At 43.9% G+C, this 15,639-nt stretch overlaps 1 long non-coding RNA gene across 1 annotated transcript; it reads left to right on the forward strand.

The window, feature by feature from the left end:
* Positions 1-6,189: 6,189 nt before the first annotated feature.
* On the forward strand, positions 6,190-14,583 carry LOC127367414 (uncharacterized). The gene is made up of 2 exons (XR_007885465.1): positions 6,190-6,295; positions 13,944-14,583. It is a non-coding gene; the product is annotated as an uncharacterized LOC127367414 (long non-coding RNA).
* Positions 14,584-15,639: the final 1,056 nt, after the last annotated feature.

Here is a 15,639-nt window from a genome sequence, read left to right on the forward strand (position 1 = left end):
AGGTCCCTATTGTTTTTGCTTCGTTTATTATTATTAGGGACCGAGCCAGTATGAACTGGAAGGTCCATATTGTTTTTCCTATGTTTATTATTATTATTATTTTTAGCGTCTTTGCTCGCATTTTTCACCCCCTAAACATTTGCAATATTTGCATTTTATTTGGCACATTTGTCAAGCCTCATTTAAATTAGGAGATTCTATGCGTCACATGCAGGTCAGCCACTAGGAAGGCCACTAGGTGGCGCTGTTTGTAGGCCAATTTCGATACGCCAATAACTCCCGCATAGTTTGTCTCACATTCAAAAACCTTATATCCACGCGTTCGGTGAATGGAGCTGAACCTCCCCGTATAGGCCACGCCCACTTCCGCCTAGATTTTTTTTTTTCTAGAGCGCAAAATGTCCATAAATGACCGTTTCATGTTCCTCCCACACACTTTTGTCCGATTCGCACGAAATTTTGCACGTAGCATCTGTGGACCGTCCTGACAACAAAAGTAATTTGAACATTTTTGATATTTTAAAAAATAAGGAAGTTATAAAATTAGCACTTCCTGTTGATTTTTCGTCAAAAAAGGAAGTGGGGTATTTCTCCACATTGGTATGTCCGATTTACACCAACCTTGGGTCCATAGTTCCCCATGTCTTCCTTAAGCATCGTGCACAATTTCAGGTCATCACCACAAGGTGGCGCTCTTTAAAATGAAGGAGTTTATAGCTCTACAACGGTATGTGTGATTAAGATGAAACTTGGTACGCTGCTTCCCCATGGCTCCCTGAGGCTCACCTAAAAAGGACAAAAAAATCACGCCACTAGGTGGTGCTCTTTTGGCATGATAAATCACTCTGCAACTAATAGTTATGAATATGAAATTCACAGGGCACGTGTAGAGTGGTGCCTGAAGCTCACATACCAAAAATCGTGTTTGTCCTGCTTGTAGCGCCCCCTACAGGATAAAAAAACATCAGCCCCGGCGCCACGTTTCACCGACATGTACGAAACTCAATAGGCATGTATAATGTGCCGGGGCGTACAAAAAAGCCTCTTGGACCCATACCTCAAATCCCACAGGAAGTCGGCTATTTTCATTTAAAATTTGCACTTTTGGCGGCCATTTTGTGGTCATTTTGACTCTTTGGGCTTGTTTTAGAACTAACTGCTCCTAGGGAATTTATCAGATCTGCTTCAAAATTGGTCAGTACAGTCAAAACATGGTGCTGAATGAACGCATTATATTTGGTGACTGTATGTTGAAGGGCGTGTCCGTGGCGTGCCCTCAAAGTTGGCCATTTAGAACAAATGTCACACTGTGATGTCATTTTTGCATTTCAGGGCTTCTATTTGAATGATGCCCTCCTACAGCTTCTATCGGATCTTCTTCAAAATTGGGCAGTCCAGTCACAACATGGTGCTGAATGAACGCATTATATTTTGTGACTGTACGTTGAAGGGCGTGTCCGTGGCGTGCCCTCAAAGTTGGCCATTTTGAACAAATGTCACACTGTGATGTCATTTTGGCCTTTCAGGGCTTCTATTTGAATGATCTCCTCCTACAGGTTCTAACGGATCTTCTTCAAAATTGGGCAGTACAGTCACAACATGGTGCTGAATGAACACATTTCATTTTGTGACTGTACGTTGAAGGGCGTGTCCGTGGCGTGCCTCCCTCAAAGGTGGCCATTTTGAAGCCAGTGGTCCTGTATTTGAACAAACAAACTCCTTGAGAATTGATCAGATCTGCTTCAAAACTTGACAGTACTCTTGAATAATCTTGCTGATTACAAGTTGTGCTATTTATGACTGTACGTTGAAGGGCGTGTCCCAGGTGTCTCGTCAAAGTTGGACATTTTGAATTCTGTGGTCTTTTTTTTCAAAGTGATGAAACACAAACACCCCTCCGCTCCCACTAGCCACATCTACAAACCATATTTCCTAGGGAGTATTGTTCGTGGAGCATAGTGTGAAACCGCTGGAAGTCACTTATTAAATTGCAAGATAAATAGGGGACTTATCAAATCGACTTCAAAATTGGACAGTCTTATAAAAACAAAGTGTACATGAAGAATTGAGCTATTTGTGACTGTACGTCAAACTGCGTGCCACTGACCCCTTGTCGAATTCAGATGATTTTCCATTAAGCGGTACTCGTAACTTCAGTGTGCAATGTCCAATTTCCAATAAACTTCATATATTCTGTAACAGTCTCGCCCTGAACGCGTCCTCATAACATCAGCCTACGTATTACAGTCCCGCCATGAACTTGTCTACGTGACAAGATTCAGATAAAGTGAAAGCACAGCATACTGGCAACAGGAAGGAAGCGCTGCGTGGCGATACGGAGCTGATTTGGAGCAGATTTACGTGACGTATTCGCGTTGCGGTCCGCGCTTGTTACGACGGCACGTGGCGTGGCCTCGGCGCACCCCGACCGCACGTGACGCGTTTGCGGCGCGCCCCGACGAGCGCCGGGTGCGAGGTCCCGCCCAACGCTGCTTGCAGCTTTAATTAGGGACCGAGCCAGTATGAACTGGAAGGTCTCTATTGTTTTTCCTTCGTTTATTATTATTATTAGGGACCGAGCCAGTATGAACTGGAAGGTCTCTATTGTTTTTCCTATGTTTATTATTATTATTATTTTTAGCGTCTTTGCTCGCATTTTTCACCCCCTTAACAATTAAAATATTCGCATTTTATTTGGCACATTTGTCAAGCCTCATTTAAATTGGAGATTCTATGCGTCACATGCAGGTCAGCCACTAGGAAGGCCACTAGGTGGCGCTATTTGTAGGCCAATTTCGTTACGCTAATAACTCCCGCATAGTTTGTCTCACATTCAAAAACCTTATATCCACGCGTTCGGTGAATGGAGCTGAACCTCCCCATATAGGCCACGCCCACTTCCGCCTAGATTTTTTTTTTTCTAGAGCGCAAAATGTCCATAAATGACTTTTCCGTGTTCCTCCTACACACTTTGTCCGATGCGCACGAAACTTTGCACGTTTCATCTGTGGACCGTCCTGACAACAAAAGTAATTTGAAGAATTTTGATATTATAAAACATAAGGAAGTTATAAAATTAGCACTTCCTGTTGATTTTTCGTCAAAAAAGGAAGTGGGGTATTTCTCCACATTGGTATGTCCGATTTACACCAACCTTGGGTCCATAGTTCCCCATGTCTTCCTTAAGCATCGTGCACAATTTCAGGTCATCACCACTAGGTGGCGCTCTTTAAAATGAAGGAGTTTATATCTCTGCATCGGCAAGTGTGATTAAGATGAAACTTGGTACGCTGCTTCCCCATGGCTCCCTGAGGCTCACCTAAAAAGGACAAAAAAAATACGCCACTAGGTGGTGCTCTTTTGGCATGATAAATCACTCGTAATAGTTATGAATATGAAATTCACAGGGTACGTGTAGAGTGGTGCCTGAAGCTCACATACCAAAAATCCTGTTTGTCCTGCTTGTAGCGCCCCCTACAGGATAAAAAAACATCAGCCCCGGCGCCACGTTTCACCGACATGTACGAAACTCAATAGGCATGTATAATGTGCCGGGGCGTACAAAAAAGCCTCTTGGACCCATACCTCAAATCCCACAGGAAGTCGGCTATTTTCATTTAAAATTTGCACTTTTGGCGGCCATTTTGTGGTCATTTTGACTCTTTGGGCTTGTTTTAGAACTAACTGCTCCTAGGGAATTTATCAGATCTGCTTCAAAATTGGTCAGTACAGTCAAAACATGGTGCTGAATGAACGCATTATATTTTGTGACTGTACGTTGAAGGGCGTGTCCGTGGCGTGCCCTCAAAGTTGGCCATTTAGAACAAATGTCACACTGTGATGTCATTTTGGCCTTTCAGGGCTTCTATTTGAATGATTTCCTCTGACACGTTCTAACGGATCTTCTTCAAAATTGGGCAGTACAGTCACAACATGGTGCTGAATGAACGCATTTCATTTTGTGACTGTACGTTGAAGGGCGTGTCCGTGGCGTGCCGTCAAAGTTGGCCATTTTGAAGCCCGTGGTCTTGTATTTGAACAAACAAACTCCTTGAGACTTTATCAGATCTGCTTCAAAACTTGACAGTACTCTTGAATAATCTTGCTGATTACAAGTTGTGCTATTTATGACTGTACGTTGAAGGGCGTGTCCCAGGTGTCTCGTCAAAGTTGGACATTTTGAATTCTGTGGTCTTTTTTTTCAAAGTGATGAAACACAAACACCCCTCCGCTCCCACTAGCCACATCTACAAACCATATTTCCTAGGGAGTATTGTTCGTGGAGCATAGTGGGAAACCGCTGGAAGTCACTTATTAAATTGCAAGATAAATAGGGGACTTATCAAATCGACTTCAAAATTGGACAGTCTTATAAAAACAAAGTGTACATGAAGAATTGAGCTATTTGTGACTGTACGTCAAACTGCGTGCCACTGACCCCTTGTCGAATTCAGATGATTTTCCATTAAGCGGTACTCATAACTTCAGTGTGCAATGTCCAATTTCCAATAAACTTCATATATTCTGTAACAGTCTCGCCCTGAACGCGTCCTCATAACATCAGCCTACGTATTACAGTCCCGCCCTGAACTTGTCTACGTGACAAGATTCAGATAAAGTGAAAGCACAGCATACTGGCACCAGGAAGGAAGCGCTGCGTGGCGATACGGAGCTGATTTGGAGCAGATTTACGTGACGTGTTCGCGTTGCGGTCCGCGCTTGTTACGACGGCACGTGCGTGGCCTCGGCGCACCCCGACCGCACGTGACGCGTTTGCGGCGCGCCCCGACGAGCGCCGGGTGCGAGGTCCCGCCCAACGCTGCTTGCAGCTTTAATTATTATTATTATTTTTCAGAACTTTGAGCGCATTTTTCACCCCCTTAACAATTATAATATTCGCATTTTATTTGGCACATTTGTCAAGCCTCATTTAAATTGGAGATTCTATGCGTCACATGCAGGTCAGCCACTAGGAAGGCCACTAGGTGGCGCTATTTGTAGGCCAATTTCGATACGCTAATAACTCCCGCATAGTTTGTCTCACATTCAAAAACCTTATATCCACGCGTTCGGTGAATGGAGCTGAACCTCCCCATATAGGCCACGCCCACTTCCGCCTATAATTTTTTTTTTCTAGAGCGCAAAATGTCCATAAATCACTTTTTCGTGTTCCTCCTACACACTTTTTCCGATGCGCACGAAACTTTGCACGTTTCATCTGTGGACCGTCCTGACAACAAAAGTAATTTGAAGAATTTTGATATTATAAAAAATAAGGAAGTTATACAATTAGCACTTCCTGTTGATTTTTCGTCAAAACAGGAAGTGGGGTATTTCTCCACATTGGTATGTCCGATTTACACCAACCTTGGGTCCATAGTTCCCCATGTCTTCCTTAAGCATCGTGCACAATTTCAGGTCATCACCACAAGGTGGCGCTCTTTAAAATGAAGGAGTTTATAGCTCTACAACGGTATGTGTGATTAAGATGAAACTTGGTACGCTGCTTCCCCATGGCTCCCTGAGGCTCACCTAAAAAGGACAAAAAAAATACGCCACTAGGTGGTGCTCTTTTGGCATGATAAATCACTCGTAATAGTTATGAATATGAAATTCACAGGGTACGTGTAGAGTGGTGCCTGAAGCTCACATACCAAAAATCCTGTTTGTCCTGCTTGTAGCGCCCCCTACAGGATAAAAAAACATCAGCCCCGGCGCCACGTTTCACCGACATGTACGAAACTCAATAGGCATGTATAATGTGCCGGGGCGTACAAAAAAGCCTCTTGGACCCATACCTCAAATCCCACAGGAAGTCGGCTATTTTCATTTAAAATTTGCACTTTTGGCGGCCATTTTGTGGTCATTTTGACTCTTTGGGCTTGTTTTAGAACTAACTGCTCCTAGGGAATTTATCAGATCTGCTTCAAAATTGGTCAGTACAGTCAAAACATGGTGCTGAATGAACGCATTATATTTTGTGACTGTACGTTGAAGGGCGTGTCCGTGGCGTGCCCTCAAAGTTGGCCATTTAGAACAAATGTCACTGTGATGTCATTTTTGCATTTCAGGGCTTCTATTTGAATGATCCCCTCCTACAGCTTCTATCGGATCTTCTTCAAAATTGGGCAGTCCAGTCACAACATGGGGCTGAATGAACGCAAATTATTTGGTGACTGTACGTTGAAGGGCGTGTCCGTGGCGTGCCCTCAAAGTTGGCCATTTAGAACAAATGTCACACTGTGATGTCATTTTGGCCTTTCAGGGCTTCTATTTGAATGATTTCCTCTGACACGTTCTAACGGATCTTCTTCAAAATTGGGCAGTACAGTCACAACGTGGTGCTGAATGAAAGCATTATATTTTGTGACTGTACGTTGAAGGGCGTGTCCGTGGCGTGCCCTCAAAGTTGGCCATTTAGAACAAATGTCACACTGTGATGTCATTTTGGCCTTTCAGGGCTTCTATTTGAATGATCTCCTCCTACACGTTCTAACGGATCTTCTTCAAAATTGGGCAGTACAGTCACAACATGGTGCTGAATGAACGCATTTAATTTTGTGACTGTACGTTGAAGGGCGTGTCCGTGGCCTGCCGTCAAAGTTGGCCATTTTGAAGCCCGTGGTCCTGTATTTGAACAAACAAACTCCTTGAGACTTTATCAGATCTGCTTCAAAACTTGACAGTACTCTTGAATAATCTTGCTGATTACAAGTTGTGCTATTTATGACTGTACGTTGAAGGGCGTGTCCCAGGTGTCTCGTCAAAGTTGGACATTTTGAATTCTGTGGTCTTTTTTTTTCAAAGTGATGAAACACAAACACCCCTCCGCTCCCACTAGCCACATCTACAAACCATATTTCCTAGGGAGTATTGTTCGTGGAGCATAGTGGGAAACCGCTGGAAGTCACTTATTAAATTGCAAGATAAATAGGGGACTTATCAAATCGACTTCAAAATTGGACAGTCTTATAAAAACAAAGTGTACATGAAGAATTGAGCTATTTGTGACTGTACGTCAAACTGCGTGCCACTGACCCCTTGTCGAATTCAGATGATTTTCCATTAAGCGGTACTCATAACTTCAGTGTGCAATGTCCAATTTCCAATAAACTTCATATATTCTGTAACAGTCTCGCCCTGAACGCGTCCTCATAACATCAGCCTACGTATTACAGTCCCGCCCTGAACTTGTCTACGTGACAAGATTCAGATAAAGTGAAAGCACAGCATACTGGCAACAGGAAGGAAGCGCTGCGTGGCGATACGGAGCTGATTTGGAGCAGATTTACGTGACGTATTCGCGTTGCGGTCCGCGCTTGTTACGACGGCACGTGCGTGGCCTCGGCGCACCCCGACCGCACGTGACGCGTTTGCGGCGCCCCGACGAGCGCCGGGTGCGAGGTCCCGCCCAACGCTGCTTGCAGCTTTAATTAGGGACCGAGCCAGTATGAACTGGAAGGTCTCTATTGTTTTTCCTTCGTTTATTATTATTAGCCAGAGAACCTATTGTTTTCCTTCGTTTATATTATTATTATTATTATTATTTTTCAGAACTTTGAGCGCATTTTTCACCCCCCTTAACATTTATAATATTCGCATTTTATTTGGCACATTTGTCAAGCCTCATTTAAATTGGAGATTCTATGCGTCACATGCAGGTCAGCCACTAGGAAGGCCACTAGGTGGCGCTATTTGTAGGCCAATTTCGATACGCTAATAACTCCCGCATAGTTTGTCTCACATTCAAAAACCTTATATCCACGCGTTCGGTGAATGGAGCTGAACCTCCCCATATAGGCCACGCCCACTTCCGCCTAGATTTTTTTTTTTTCTAGAGCGCAAAATGTCCATAAATGACTGTTTCGTGTTCCTCCTACACACTTTGTCCGATTCGCACGAAATTTTGCACGTAGCATCTGTGGACCGTCCTGACAACAAAAGTAATTTGAAGATTTTTGATATTTTAAAAAATAAGGAAGTTATAAAATTAGCACTTCCTGTTGATTTTTCGTCAAAAAAGGAAGTGGGGTATTTCTCCACATTGGTATGTCCGATTTACACCAACCTTGGGTCCATAGTTCCCCATGTCTTCCTTAAGCATCGTGCACAATTTCAGGTCATCACCACAAGGTGGCGCTCTTTAAAATGAAGGAGTTTATAGCTCTACAACGGTATGTGTGATTAAGATGAAACTTGGTACGCTGCTTCCCCATGGCTCCCTGAGGCTCACCTAAAAAGGACAAAAAAAATACGCCACTAGGTGGTGCTCTTTTGGCATGATAAATCACTCGTAATAGTTATGAATATGAAATTCACAGGGCACGTGTAGAGTGGTGCCTGAAGCTCACATACCAAAAATCGTGTTTGTCCTGCTTGTAGCGCCCCCTACAGGATAAAAAAACATCAGCCCCGGCGCCACGTTTCACCGACATGTACGAAACTCAATAGGCATGTATAATGTGCCGGGGCGTACAAAAAAGCCTCTTGGACCCATACCTCAAATCCCACAGGAAGTCGGCTATTTTCATTTAAAATTTGCACTTTTGGCGGCCATTTTGTGGTCATTTTGACTCTTTGGGCTTGTTTTAGAACTAACTGCTCCTAGGGAATTTATCAGATCTGCTTCAAAATTGGTCAGTACAGTCAAAACATGGTGCTGAATGAACGCATTATATTTTGTGACTGTACGTTGAAGGGCGTGTCCGTGGCGTGCCCTCAAAGTTGGCCATTTAGAACAAATGTCACACTGTGATGTCATTTTTGCATTTCAGGGCTTCTATTTGAATGATGCCCTCCTACAGCTTCTATCGGATCTTCTTCAAAATTGGGCAGTCCAGTCACAACATGGTGCTGAATGAACGCATTATATTTTGTGACTGTACGTTGAAGGGCGTGTCCGTGGCGTGCCCTCAAAGTTGGCCATTTAGAACAAATGTCACACTGTGATGTCATTTTGGCCTTTCAGGGCTTCTATTTGAATGATCTCCTCAGCTAACGATCTTCTTCAAAATTGGCAGTACAGTCACAACATGGGCTGAATGAACGCATTATATTTTGTGACTGTACGTTGAAGGGCGTGTCCGTGGCGTGCCCTCAAAGTTGGCCATTTAGAACAAATGTCACACTGTGATGTCATTTTGGCCTTTCAGGGCTTCTATTTGAATGATTTCCTCTGACACGTTCTAACGGATCTTCTTCAAAATTGGGCAGTACAGTCACAACATGGTGCTGAATGAACGCATTTCATTTTGTGACTGTACGTTGAAGGGCGTGTCCGTGGCCTGCCGTCAAAGTTGGCCATTTTGAAGCCCGTGGTCCTGTATTTGAACAAACAAACTCCTTGAGAATTGATCAGATCTGCTTCAAAACTTGACAGTACTCTTGAATAATCTTGCTGATTACAAGTTGTGCTATTTATGACTGTACGTTGAAGGGCGTGTCCCAGGTGTCTCGTCAAAGTTGGACATTTTGAATTCTGTGGTCTTTTTTTCAAAGTGATGAAACACAAACACCCCTCCGCTCCCACTAGCCACATCTACAAACCATATTTCCTAGGGAGTATTGTTCGTGGAGCATAGTGTGAAACCGCTGGAAGTCACTTATTAAATTGCAAGATAAATAGGGGACTTATCAAATCGACTTCATAATTGGACAGTCTTATAAAAACAAAGTGTACATGAAGAATTGAGCTATTTGTGACTGTACGTCAAACTGCGTGCCACTGACCCCTTGTCGAATTCAGATGATTTTCCATTAAGCGGTACTCATAACTTCAGTGTGCAATGTCCAATTTCCAATAAACTTCATATATTCTGTAACAGTCTCGCCCTGAACGCGTCCTCATAACATCAGCCTACGTATTACAGTCCCGCCCTGAACTTGTCTACGTGACAAGATTCAGATAAAGTGAAAGCACAGCATACTGGCAACAGGAAGGAAGCGCTGCGTGGCGATACGGAGCTGATTTGGAGCAGATTTACGTGACGTGTTCGCGTTGCGGTCCGCGCTTGTTACGACGGCACGTGCGTGGCCTCGGCGCACCCCGACCGCACGTGACGCGTTTGCGGCGCGCCCCGACGAGCGCCCGGGTGCGAGGTCCCGCCCAACGCTGCTTGCAGCTTTAATTAGGGACGAGCCAGAGAACGGAAGGTCCCTATTGTTTTTCCTTCTATTATTATTATTATTATTATTTTTTAGAACTTTGAGCGCATTTTTCACCCCCTTAACAATTATAATATTCGCATTTTATTTGGCACATTTGTCAAGCCTCATTTAAATTGGAGATTCTATGCGTCACATGCAGGTCAGCCACTAGGAAGGCCACTAGGTGGCGCTATTTGTAGGCCAATTTCGATACGCTAATAACTCCCGCATAGTTTGTCTCACATTCAAAAACCTTATATCCACGCGTTCGGTGAATGGAGCTGAACCTCCCCATATAGGCCACGCCCACTTCCGCCTAGATTTTTTTTTTTCTAGAGCGCAAAATGTCCATAAATGACTTTTTCGTGTTCCTCCTACACACTTTGTCCGATGCGCACGAAACTTTGCACGTTTCATCTGTGGACCGTCCTGACAACAAAAGTAATTTGAAGAATTTTGATATTATAAAACATAAGGAAGTTATAAAATTAGCACTTCCTGTTGATTTTTCGTCAAAAAAGGAAGTGGGGTATTTCTCCACATTGGTATGTCCGATTTACACCAACCTTGGGTCCATAGTTCCCCATGTCTTCCTTAAGCATCGTGCACAATTTCAGGTCATCACCACAAGGTGGCGCTCTTTAAAATGAAGGAGTTTATAGCTCTACAACGGTATGTGTGATTAAGATGAAACTTGGTACGCTGCTTCCCCATGGCTCCCTGAGGCTCACCTAAAAAGGACAAAAAAAATACGCCACTAGGTGGTGCTCTTTTGGCATGATAAATCACTCGTAATAGTTATGAATATGAAATTCACAGGGTACGTGTAGAGTGGTGCCTGAAGCTCACATACCAAAAATCCTGTTTGTCCTGCTTGTAGCGCCCCCTACAGGATAAAAAAACATCAGCCCCGGCGCCACGTTTCACCGACATGTACGAAACTCAATAGGCATGTATAATGTGCCGGGGCGTACAAAAAAGCCTCTTGGACCCATACCTCAAATCCCACAGGAAGTCGGCTATTTTCATTTAAAATTTGCACTTTTGGCGGCCATTTTGTGGTCATTTTGACTCTTTGGGCTTGTTTTAGAACTAACTGCTCCTAGGGAATTTATCAGATCTGCTTCAAAATTGGTCAGTACAGTCAAAACATGGTGCTGAATGAACGCATTATATTTTGTGACTGTACGTTGAAGGGCGTGTCCGTGGCGTGCCCTCAAAGTTGGCCATTTAGAACAAATGTCACACTGTGATGTCATTTTGGCCTTTCAGGGCTTCTATTTGAATGATTTCCTCTGACACGTTCTAACGGATCTTCTTCAAAATTGGGCAGTACAGTCACAACATGGTGCTGAATGAACGCATTTCATTTTGTGACTGTACGTTGAAGGGCGTGTCCGTGGCGTGCCGTCAAAGTTGGCCATTTTGAAGCCCGTGGTCCTGTATTTGAACAAACAAACTCCTTGAGAATTGATCAGATCTGCTTCAAAACTTGACAGTACTCTTGAATAATCTTGCTGATTACAAGTTGTGCTATTTATGACTGTACGTTGAAGGGCGTGTCCCAGGTGTCTCGTCAAAGTTGGACATTTTGAATTCTGTGGTCTTTTTTTTCAAAGTGATGAAACACAAACACCCCTCCGCTCCCACTAGCCACATCTACAAACCATATTTCCTAGGGAGTATTGTTCGTGGAGCATAGTGTGAAACCGCTGGAAGTCACTTATTAAATTGCAAGATAAATAGGGGACTTATCAAATCGACTTCAAAATTGGACAGTCTTGTAAAAACAAAGTGTACATGAAGAATTGAGCTATTTGTGACTGTACGTCAAACTGCGTGCCACTGACCCCTTGTCGAATTCAGATGATTTTCCATTAAGCGGTACTCATAACTTCAGTGTGCAATGTCCAATTTCCAATAAACTTCATATATTCTGTAACAGTCTCGCCCTGAACGCGTCCTCATAACATCAGCCTACGTATTACAGTCCCGCCCTGAACTTGTCTACGTGACAATGTTCAGATACAGTGAAAGCACCGCATACTGGCAACAGGAAGGAAGCGCTGCGTGGCGATACGGAGCTGATTTGAAGCAGATTTACGTGACGTGTTCGCGTTGCGGTCCGCGCTTCTTACGACGACACGTGACGTGGCCTCGGCGCACCCCGACCGCACGTGACGCCTTTGCGGCGCGCCCCGACGAGCGCCGGGTGCGAGGTCCCGCCCAACGCTGCTTGCAGCTTTAATTAGGGACACTTAGGGACCGAGCCAGTACTGAACTGGAAGGTCCCTATTGTTTTTCCTATGTTTATTATTATTATTTTATTATTATTTTTCAGAACATTGAGCGCATTTTTCACCCCCTTAACACATTATCGAATATTCGCATTTTATTTGGCACATTTGTCAAGCCTCATTTAAACTCGGAGATTCTATGCGTCACATGCAGATCAGCCACTAGGTAGGCCACTAGGTGGCGCTATTTGTAGGCCAATTTTGATAGGCTAATAACTCCCGCATAGTTTGTCTCACATTCAAAAACCTTATATCCACGCGTTCGGTGAATGGAGCTGAACCTCCCCATATAGGCCACGCCCACTTCCGCCTAGATTTTTTTTTTTTTAGAGCGCAAAATGTCCATAAATGACTTTTTCGTGTTCCTCCTACACACTTTGTCCGATTCGCACGAAATTTTGCACGTAGCATCTGTGGACCGCCCTGACAACAAAAGTAATTTGAAGAATTTTGATATTTTAAAAAATAAGGAAGTTATAAAATTAGCACTTCCTGTTGATTTTTCGTCAAAAAAGGAAGTGGGGCATTTCTCCACATTGGTATGTCCGATTTACACCAAGCTTGGGTCCATAGTTCCCCATGTCTTCCTTAGGCATCGTGCACAATTTCAGGTCATCACCACAAGGTGGCGCTCTTTAAAATGAAGGAGTTTATAGCTCTACAACGGTATGTGTGATTAAGATGAAACTTGGTACGCTGCTTCCCCATGGCTCCCTGAGGCTCCCCTAAAAAGGAAAAAAAATCACGCCACTAGGTGGCACTCTGGTGGCAGGGTAAATCACTGTGCGGAGACCGTAATAGTTATGAATATGAAATTCACAGGGCACGTGTAGAGTGCTGCCTGAAGCTCACATACCAAAAATTGTGTTTGTCGTGCTTGTAGCGCCCCCTACAGGATAAAAAAACATCAGCCCCGGCGCCACGTTTCACCGATATGTACGAAACTCAATAGGCATGTATAATGTGCCGGGGCGTACAAAAAAGCCTCTTGGACCCATACCTCAAATCCCACAGGAAGTCGGCTATTTTCATTTAAAATTTGCACTTTTGGCAGCCATTTTGTGGTCATTTTGACTCTTTGGGCTTGTTTTAGAACTAACTGCTCCTAGGGAATTTATCGGATCTGCTTCAAAATTGGTCAGTACAGTCAAAACATGGTGCTGAATGAACGCATTATATTTGGTGACTGTACGTTGAAGGGCGTGTCCGTGGCGTGCCCTCAAAGTTGGCCATTTAGAACAAATGTCACACTGTGATGTCATTTTTGCATTTCAGGGCTTCTATTTGAATGATGCCCTCCTACAGCTTCTATCGGATCTTCTTCAAAATTGGGCAGTCCAGTCACAACATGGTGCTGAATGAACGCATTATATTTTGTGACTGTACGTTGAAGGGCGTGTCCGTGGCGTGCCCTCAAAGTTGGCCATTTTAGAACAAATGTCACACTGTGATGTCATTTTGGCCTTTCAGGGCTTCTATTTGAATGATCTCCTCCTACAGGTTCTAACGGATCTTCTTCAAAATTGGGCAGTACAGTCACAACATGGTGCTGAATGAACGCATTTCATTTTGTGACTGTACGTTGAAGGGCGTGTCCGTGGCGTGCCGTCAAAGTTGGCCATTTTGAAGCCCGTGGTCCTGTATTTGAACAAACAAACTCCTTGAGACTTTATCAGATCTGCTTCAAAACTTGACAGTACTCTTGAATAATCTTGCTGATTACAAGTTGTGCTATTTATGACTGTACGTTGAAGGGCGTGTCCCAGGTGTCTCGTCAAAGTTGGACATTTTGAATTCTGTGGTCTTTTTTTTCAAAGTGATGAAACACAAACACCCCTCCGCTCCCACTAGCCACATCTACAAACCATATTTCCTAGGGAGTATTGTTCGTGGAGCATAGTGTGAAACCGCTGGAAGTCACTTATTAAATTGCAAGATAAATAGGGGACTTATCAAATCGACTTCAAAATTGGACAGTCTTATAAAAACAAAGTGTACATGAAGAATTGAGCTATTTGTGACTGTACGTCAAACTGCGTGCCACTGACCCCTTGTCGAATTCAGATGATTTTCCATTAAGCGGTACTCATAACTTCAGTGTGCAATGTCCAATTTCCAATAAACTTCATATATTCTGTAACAGTCTCGCCCTGAACACGTCCTCATAACATCAGCCTACGTATTACAGTCCCGCCCTGAACTTGTCTACGTGACAAGATTCAGATAAAGTGAAAGCACAGCATACTGGCAACAGGAAGGAAGCGCTGCGTGGCGATACGGAGCTGATTTGGAGCAGATTTACGTGACGTATTCGCGTTGCGGTCCGCGCTTGTTACGACGGCACGTGGCGTGGCCTCGGCGCACCCCGACCGCACGTGACGCGTTTGCGGCGCGCCCCCGCGAGGCGCCGGGTGCGAGGTCCCGCCCAACGCTGCTTGCAGCTTTAATTAGGGACCGAGCCAGTATGAACTGGAAGGTCTCTATTGTTTTTCCTTCGTTTATTATTATTATTATTATTTTATTATTATTTTTAGGGACTTTGAGCGCATTTTTCACCCCCTTAACATTTAAAATATTCGCATTTTATTTGGCACATTTGTCAAGCCTCATTTAAATTGGAGATTCTATGCGTCACATGCAGGTCAGCCACTAGGAAGGCCACTAGGTGGCGCTATTTGTAGGCCAATTTCGATACGCTAATAACTCCCGCATAGTTTGTCTCACATTCAAAAACCTTATATCCACGCGTTCGGTGAATGGAGCTGAACCTCCCCATATAGGCCACGCCCACTTCCGCCTAGATTTTTTTTTTTTAGAGCGCAAAATGTCCATAAATCACTTTTTCGTGTTCCTCCTACACACTTTGTCCGATGCGCACGAAACTTTGCACGTTTCATCTGTGGACCGTCCTGACAACAAAAGTAATTTGAAGAATTTTGATATTATAAAACATAAGGAAGTTATAAAATTAGCACTTCCTGTTGATTTTTCGTCAAAAAAGGAAGTGGGGTATTTCTCCACATTGGTATGTCCGATTTACACCAACCTTGGGTCCATAGTTCCCCATGTCTTCCTTATGCATCGTGCACAATTTCAGGTCATCACCACAAGGTGGCGCTCTTTAAAATGAAGGAGTTTATAGCTCTACAACGGTATGTGTGATTAAGATGAAACTTGGTACGCTGCTTCCCCATGG

The sequence above is a fragment of the Dicentrarchus labrax genome, unplaced genomic scaffold (assembly GCF_905237075.1).
Source record: "Dicentrarchus labrax unplaced genomic scaffold, dlabrax2021, whole genome shotgun sequence".
Taxonomy (NCBI): Eukaryota; Metazoa; Chordata; class Actinopteri; family Moronidae; genus Dicentrarchus; species Dicentrarchus labrax.